Source organism: Podarcis melisellensis (assembly GCF_964234715.1).
Source record: "Podarcis melisellensis genome assembly, contig: HAP1_SCAFFOLD_141, whole genome shotgun sequence".
Classification (NCBI taxonomy): domain Eukaryota; kingdom Metazoa; phylum Chordata; class Lepidosauria; order Squamata; family Lacertidae; genus Podarcis; species Podarcis melisellensis.
The window spans coordinates 173,373-181,463 of NW_028113058.1; positions in this window are offsets into that span (position 1 = coordinate 173,373).

Below are 8,091 nucleotides of genomic sequence, written 5' to 3' on the forward strand. Positions count from 1 at the left end.
ATGTTTCCATACAGGATCACGAATCCTTTACTCACCTCCAAAAGCATTTTCAGCAAGAAGAGATACTTCCAGCCCGGCTGGTCCGTTATAAAATATTACCCTCCAGCGAATGGAGTGAACCAGTAAAACTGATTACCTGGGGAAAGGGTTAGTGAAAGAATGTCAGCGATTAAAATGAACATATTACCAAAGATACTATTTTTATTTCCTATAATTAGAGGCATAGGACAATTCAGAGAATGGCAGAAGGTTCTCTCACGTTTTACCGTATATTGCAAGGGAGAAAACTAAGGATTACATTTAAAATACTGACGGATGGAAAGGAAAGAGGTGGTTTTTCGGTACCTGATTTAAAACTTTACCAAGAAGTGGCTTGCTTATGTTGGATAAAATATTGGATAATTTTAGAAAACCCAGACCTGTTAGATTTGGAGGCATACAATAACAGATATGGGTGGCACTCCTATCTCTGGTATGCTAAAGTGAAAGTGCACAGAGGATTTACAAACCATGTGATACGGAGTGCCTTTATGAGATATGGGATAGAAACAACCATCTGTTAGAAAGGAAAACACCGAAGGTTGTTGAAAAACGCTGCTCTAATTGGTTCCAAACCAATTTGTTTTGCAAGCCAGAGGTGCTGGATGCTGCAAGGAACACAGCCCGAGTAAAACCTGTTACATTATGATTGCCCTGACAATCATGGCTTGCTTTGCTGTGACTGCCTCTGATAAAAGGGCTGTTGAACACCATGGATCCCTCACAAGCTGGAACTTAGCAAAGAAAGCGAAGTGGCGTGAAGAGGCTGCAAAATAAGCAGAGGAAAAGGCAAAATAAGAGTCATCTGCTCTTCAAACTGGAGCTGTGCTGGGAACGAAGAAAACGCACAAAATTGGCAAGTTAGTAAAAGAGATACCCTCCAGGGAAAACACTGAAGTTGAACACAACTTACATTTCCACTTGTATAACAAATACTGGGAGAGAGAGAATTTTTTTTTTTTCTGTCACAGGATGTCAGGGGCTCAGGAGCAGAGGCACAGGAGATGGCACCCTAACCCTAACCCAAACCAGAGGGGATTGGGCTGGGAAAGAGAGGAGGCAGCCTGGTGTCTCATTTCGATGGGAGTCTGCAGCAGTACCCTAACTTCCGAGCAGACGTGGTATTTGCGCTGCAGTTGCTGGAGAAAGACTTTAGAGATGAGCAGGAGAAGGTGGGCTTTATATTAACTCATCTCCATGGAGAAGCTAAAGCGTGCCTGCGCAATCTGTGGAGAGATAAGGATCCCGCCTTCATTAAAGCGATGGATGCGTGTTTTTTATCAACAATAGACGTAGATATCGCCAGAAAAGAGGTACATGGACTGAAACAAGGGAGAGCCACTGTAAGGCAGTATCATTCCCGCTTTTCTGCATTGGTCAATGCGCTGGGATGGGAGAAAGATTCAGCTGCAGTCAGAGACCTATTCTGGGAAGGGTTGAATGGAGCTGTGAAAGACGAAATTGCAAGGGGGGAACGACCCCAAAGCACTCAGGAAGTTGTCCAGAGGGCGCTAACGGCTGGGGTGCGTCTGGAAGAACGTCCATGGAGCAAAGACGAAGGGCGTTGGGGACGCACGCCGGCGAGAGCACCTCCTTTCTTTCCCAGGGACGCAGCGCGCGCTCAATCCACGCCTCCGCTGGGAGGGGGAGAGGAACCGATGGAGATAGGAGGTGCCAGGGCTCAGTCAGCAACCAGAGCCCTAACACCGGGAGCAGTCAAAGCGAAGCCTCCTAGAGGAAACAGGAAGTGTTACATCTGCGACAGTGCTCAGCACATGGCGAAAGAGTGTCCCCAGAGGCTCCACAAGCACACTGCAGCCTCCGCAACAGTAACAGAAGCAGATCAGCAGAGAGAACCACAGCAGGGAAACGACGGAGTCTGGCTGGAAGCAGAGGCACTGGGGCCCAGCCAGACGAGTCAGTGAAGCAGTCCCCAGAAATTTTGCAGCCCACAGACCCACTCCCGCCCAAACCAGTGGTGCAACTCACTGCATCGCTCCAGCTACCCAATGGACTCACTATGGAAGTGCCCATTACCATTGACTCTGGTAGTAATGCAGACTTTATAGGACTGGATTTCATCAAGCAACATCGCATAGCGCTCCTGCCAGCCACGATGCCCCTGAAAGTTGTCCCGGTCGATGGGAGAGAATTGCTGGGGGGGCAGGTGGTCAAGCAAACGCTGCCGATGGTGATGCAAATTGGAAATCACCGGGAAGTCATCAGCTTCAATGTCACCCAACTGTCGGACACGCCTGTAGTATTGGGCATGAGTTGGCTCCACAGGCACAGCCCGGCATTGGCATGGTACCAGCGCCAACTAACTTTCAGCTCCTCCTACTGCGCAGAACTCTGCATCCTGCCTAGCCCGGAGGGGGAAGAGGATGACCAGCAGCTACGATTAGGCACGCTGCAAGCAGTGCCCCACAAGTACGCAGCGTTTTTGGAGGTTTTCGGCGAGAAGGAAGCGGACAAACTGCCTCCCCACAGGTCCTATGATTGCAAGATTGACCTCCTGCCGGGGGCGACGCTGCCGACCGGGAAACTGTATTCCATGTCTGAAGACGAACTGCAAGGGCTCAGGGAGTTCATAGATCACAATTTGAAGCGCGGTTTCATCCGGGAGTCCAAAGCAGTGGGGGGCAGCCCCATGTTTCTCGTGAAGAAAAAAGACACGCCCCAAAAAGGCTTGTGGTTGATTACAGAATTTTGAATTCGAAAACCAAGCCCACGGCCTTCCCCATGCCCAAAATCGACGACCTGCTCGCGACGGTGAGAAAAGGACGCGTTTTCACCAAGTTGGATCTGCGAGGGGCGTACAACCTTATTCGCATACGGGAGGGCGACGAGTGGAAGACAGCCATGTTCACGCCCCTGGGCACCTATGAATACAGAGTTATGCCGTTTGGATTACAAAATGGCTCTCACTGTTTCCAAGCCTTCATGCATCACATGTTAGCGGGACTCCTCTACAAGAAGTGCGTCTGCTTCCTGGACGACATCCTGATATTCTCAGACTCGCAGGAGGCTCACGAGAGGGACGTCAAGGAAGTTCTGCAGAGACTACGGGAGCACAGACTTTACGCCAAACTGGAGAAGTGCCAGTTCGACATGACGGAGGTGGATTTCCTGGGCTACAAGTTGTCCGACAAGGGGCTCGCCATGGACAGCGCCAAGGTCCGCTCAGTGTTGGACTGGAAGAGCCCGCGTAATCGGAAGGAGGTCCAGAAGTTCGTCGGCTTTGCCAACTTTTATCGCAAGTTCATCAAGGGGTTCGCTATGCAGACGGCGGCCATTACCGACACTCTCAGCTCCAAGAAGAAGAAGTTCATCTGGACGGAGCAGGAGGAGCAGTCATTCCAGAAACTCAAGCGTCTCTTCGCGTCCGAAGAGCAGCTACTGCATGTGAACCCCAGCAAACCAATGAGGGTTGAAACGGACGCCTCAGACAGAGCCGTGGGAGCGGTCCTGTTGCAGCAAGATCCGCAAGGGGACTGGAGGCCGTGCGCTTTCTACTCCAGGAAACTCAGCAAGTCGGAGCAGAACTACACCATCTGGGACAGGGAGTTGCTGGCCATTCATGCAGCATTCAAGGCGTGGCGGCACTTCCTCGTCGGAGCCAGACACACAGTGCAGGTCCGCACGGACCATAAGGACCTGGAGTACTGGCGCACGGCAAGGTTCCTGAACCAGAGGCACTTACGCTGGGCAGAGTTCTTTGCGAATTTCGACTTCAGGATTGAGTACATCCCGGGAGGCAACAACGTCATGGCGGATGCACTGTCCAGGAAGCCGCAGTATCTCGAGGAAGCGGCACCGGCGGCGGCCAAGCACATTTTCGCACCGAAAGCGTGGGCGTGCACTTCGGCCACCATGGACCTGGATGCCGTACGTCGCGCGCTGCAGGCGGACTCCTTCGCACAAGCCAAGATGGAGGAGGTGCGCAGTGGCGCAGCGAAGGACGACGAGTTCCAGATACGCGACAGACTGCTCATCCGCAAAGGGGCCCTCTATGTACCGGGAGATGACCTCCTCACCAAGGTACTGCAGCAGTTGCACGACGCACCCAGCGCCGGGCACTTTGGGAAAGAGAAGACTGTAGAATTAGTAGCCAGAGACTTTTGGTGGCCCAAGATGCGGGGGGAAGTCGCGGATTACGTCACGAGGTGCGACACATGCCAAAGGGCCAAACCAGTACACAGACCGCCGGCGGGACTGCTGGAACCGCTGCAGACCCCGCTCAAACCGTGGGAGAGGGTGGCCCTGGACTTTGTCACGGATCTACCAAGCTCGCGGGGCAAAACAGCAGTTCTCGTGGTGGTGGACATGTTCACCAAACTGCCTACCTCATTCCGTGCGCGAAGGTGGCCACAACGGAACAGACCGCCAAACTGTTCATAGAACACGTGTTCAAGGTTCACGGTCTGCCACGGTCCATCCTATCTGACCGGGGGCGCCAGTTCATCTCGAACTTCTGGCAGAAGCTGATGGGCATCCTGAACGTCAAGATCAACTTAGCGTCGGCGAGACACCTGCAGACCAACGGACAAGCGGAGAGGGTCAACGCCATCATGCAGCAGTACCTGAGATGCTACGCGAATCAGCAGCCTGCGACATGGGTGGACTACCTGCCGCTCGCCGAGTTCGCCTACAACAACACGAAGCACGTGTCCACGGGGATGACACCGTTATTCGCCAACAATGGGAGACATCCCAGAACCTTCCCGGGATTAGAGAGAGTGGGGGAGGGGGAGCCACAGGCAGCGGATGCCTTTGCGTCGGAGTTGCAGGAGGTCCACAAACAGCTCCGAAGGCATTTAGAACGGGCAAAGCAAGCATACAAGCTGCAGGCTGACAAACACAGAAGGGTTGGGGAAGACATACAGGTGGGAGACTGGGTTTGGTTAGCAGCCCAGGCAGTGCCGGCCAGATCGTTAGCGAAGAAGAAGCTCGGACATAAGCAGCTAGGGCCTTACCAAGTCAAGGCACGGATCAATCCAGTGGCCTTCCGGTTGACACTTCCGGAGGGATCCAGAATGCACCCAGTCTTTCATAGATCAGTGCTCACGCCCTACAAGGCACCTCACAGATTTCAGGAGCCTGGGACGGCACCAGACCCACTCAGGGAAACGCCCACAGAGGGGGGGTCGCCAAGGGGGGAGCCCATCAACGAGGTCACAGAGATTTTAGACTCGAGATGGAGGGAAGAGGGGGTTGAGTATCTCCTCGCCAGGGAAGGTACCCCGGCCAGCGCCAACAGCTGGGTGCCGTACTATGCGGTGGAGGAGCACTACCTCAAGGACGAGTTCCACGCGCTCCTCCCACACAGACCTATACCGGCAGATTATTTCGATGAATATCTTTTCACACCCACATTTTCAGCCACGGGTTCTCATCAGACGAGGTACCGGCACTCGACACACGTTCCCCGGAGGGATCACCCTCGGGGTCTGCCACAGACTGCTCTTATTGGTGGGACAATCAACCGGAAGGGGGGTGGAGCAGGGAGCTGCTGCAGGGACCTTGGCAGGCAACATCCCCCGAGGCAACCGGGGGAGAGACGGACATGGACGTGTTGGGGGAGGACCTTGGGTTCGAGCACGGAGGCAAAGAGATGTCGGAGAGACCATGGAGGACTATCCGGACTTATCCGGCTGGATGCACGCCACGGGGGACGAACTGTATCCGGCACTCACCCCCATAACGATGGAGCACCCAGAACCCACACCTGAAGTAGGGGAGGGGGAAGGGGGGCTTCGAGGGGGGGATGGATGTCAGGGGCTCAGGAGCAGAGGCACAGGAGAGGGAGGAAATGGAGAGTGAGGGGGAGGAATCCGAGGGGAGCGTAGGCGATGACAGTGGTCCGAGAGATACCCTGAGTCTCTCCAGCGAATCAGAAGATTCACAGAAGGGGGCGCCCATGGCCAGGGCAAGGGGGGTGCCTAGGGGGACACCCCAGGAAGAAGGGGGCCAGAGGGGACTCAGAGAGCAGCAGTTGGAAATCAGGACCAGCTTCCCCACCAGAGCGCAGTGTGGGGGAGGAGTCCCAGGTATCGGGATCAGGCTGCTCACCACCAGCGAGAGGAGATGAGTCAGGATTGACCACGCCTCCATCGGAGAGCGCAGAAATGGTCGAGAGGAAGGTTGGAGGCTGGGCGCGCGCACCAAGTTCAAATGTACAGGCGAGCGGCACAGCAGGTAGCCCGGATAGGAAACCAGGTCCTAAAGCCCGCCGGAAGGAGGGACAAGAGTCAGGGGGGTCAGTGTCAGAAGAGTCCAGAAAGGAGGAGACCCCGGGGGGCAGAAGGACCCAGAGGAGGAAAGAACAACGGAAGAGGTGGAGTAAGGCTAGAGTCTTAAACTGGTGTACAGGGGGCGGAGACTCAGACGGAGCTTCGCCGGTCTAGGTTCTAGACGTAGAGCTGCACGCTGCGGCTTGTAAATGGAAACTGAACTTCAATAAAGACTTTTGTACATTACCACCGGCTGGCGTTGGTCCTCTGTGAGCTGGGACCTAGAGGCAGCTCTGACACAAGTGAATAAATAAATCAAGTTCAGTAAAAAAAAATAAAAAAATAAAAGAAAGGAAAACACCGTGGTGGGTCTCACAGTTGAAATGTTAACAGTAAAGAAATTGAACATGGAGAGGAGGTGAGCCACATATGAGGAGATTCTGATGAAAACAGAGAAAGGATGGAAACTGAAGCCTTATAATTGCATTGAGGAGAAATTTACAGGATGGCTGCAATACCATCAAGGGAACGATGTTGTCAGGGACTGCCGCTAGGTCCCAGCTCACAGAGGACCAACGCCCAGTGGATCTTATATACAAAAGTCTTTATTGAAGTTTAGTTTCCATTTCCAAGCTCTGGGCGCGCAGACCCCACGTCTTGACGCTAGATTGGCTAAGTCCCCTCTGACTCGCTGCTAAAGCCACACCACTTTAAGATTCTCGCTTTGCTCCACCTCCTACGCTGCTCCTTCCTACGCTGGGTCCTTCTGCCCTCAGGGGTTATCTCTTTCCTCGATTCCTCTGACGCTGACCCCCCTGAGCTCCACCCTTCCTTCCGGCGGGCTTTAGGACCTGGCTCCCTGTCCGGACTCCCTGCTGTGCCGCTCGCCTGTACATTTGAACTTGGCGCGCGCGCCCAGCCGGTAACCTTCCTTCTGACCGTTTCCCCGCTTCCGGATGTGGGCGTGGCCAACCCTGCCTCCTCTCCTCCCGCCGGTGGCAAGAACACTGGTCCCGACTCCTGGGACTCCCCCTCCCCACTGCGCTCAGGTGGGGAAGCTGGTCCCGATTTCCAGCTGCTGCTCAGGGACTCCCCGCTGGCCCCTCCCTCCTGAGGTTTCTCCCCTGGAACCTCCCTCGCTCTGGCCATCGGTGCTCCCTTCTGTGAGTCCTCCGATTCGCTAGAGAGGCTTGAGTCACGACTCTGGTAACTGTCACTGCCTGCACCCCCTTCGTCCTCTTCCTCCTCACTCTCCATTTGCTCCCCCTCCTGTGTCTCTCCTTCTGAACCCCTGACAGATGTGTTTAAGGATGATAAAGAGTACAGGGTCAGATTTAAGGTCCTGCTTTTGACCTTGAAAGCCCTTCACGGCCTAGGACCCTCGTACCTACGGGACCGCCTCTCCTGGTATGCCCCACGGAGAGCCTCAAGGTCCATAAATAACAACACCCTAGTGGTCCCAGGCCCTAAAGAAGTGAGATTGGCTTCAACCAGAGCCAGGGCCTTTTCAACTCTGGCTCCGGCCTGGTGGAACGCTCTGCCTCATGAGACCAGGGCCCTGCAGGATCTGATATCTTTCCGCAGGGCCTGTAAGACAGAGTTGTTCCGCCTGGCCTTTGGCTTGGAGCCAATTTGATTCCCTCCCTCCCTTTCTCTCTCTCTCTTTTTTTCCCTTTCTTTTCCTTCTCCTCCTGCGATGAGGCTACATTTTAATATTTTAATGTTCCATTATTTTAATGTTGTATTTTATTTTTGTTTTTAAGTTGTAATCATTCATCTTGTTTTTATTATTGCTTTTAATCCGCTCTGAGCCCGGCCT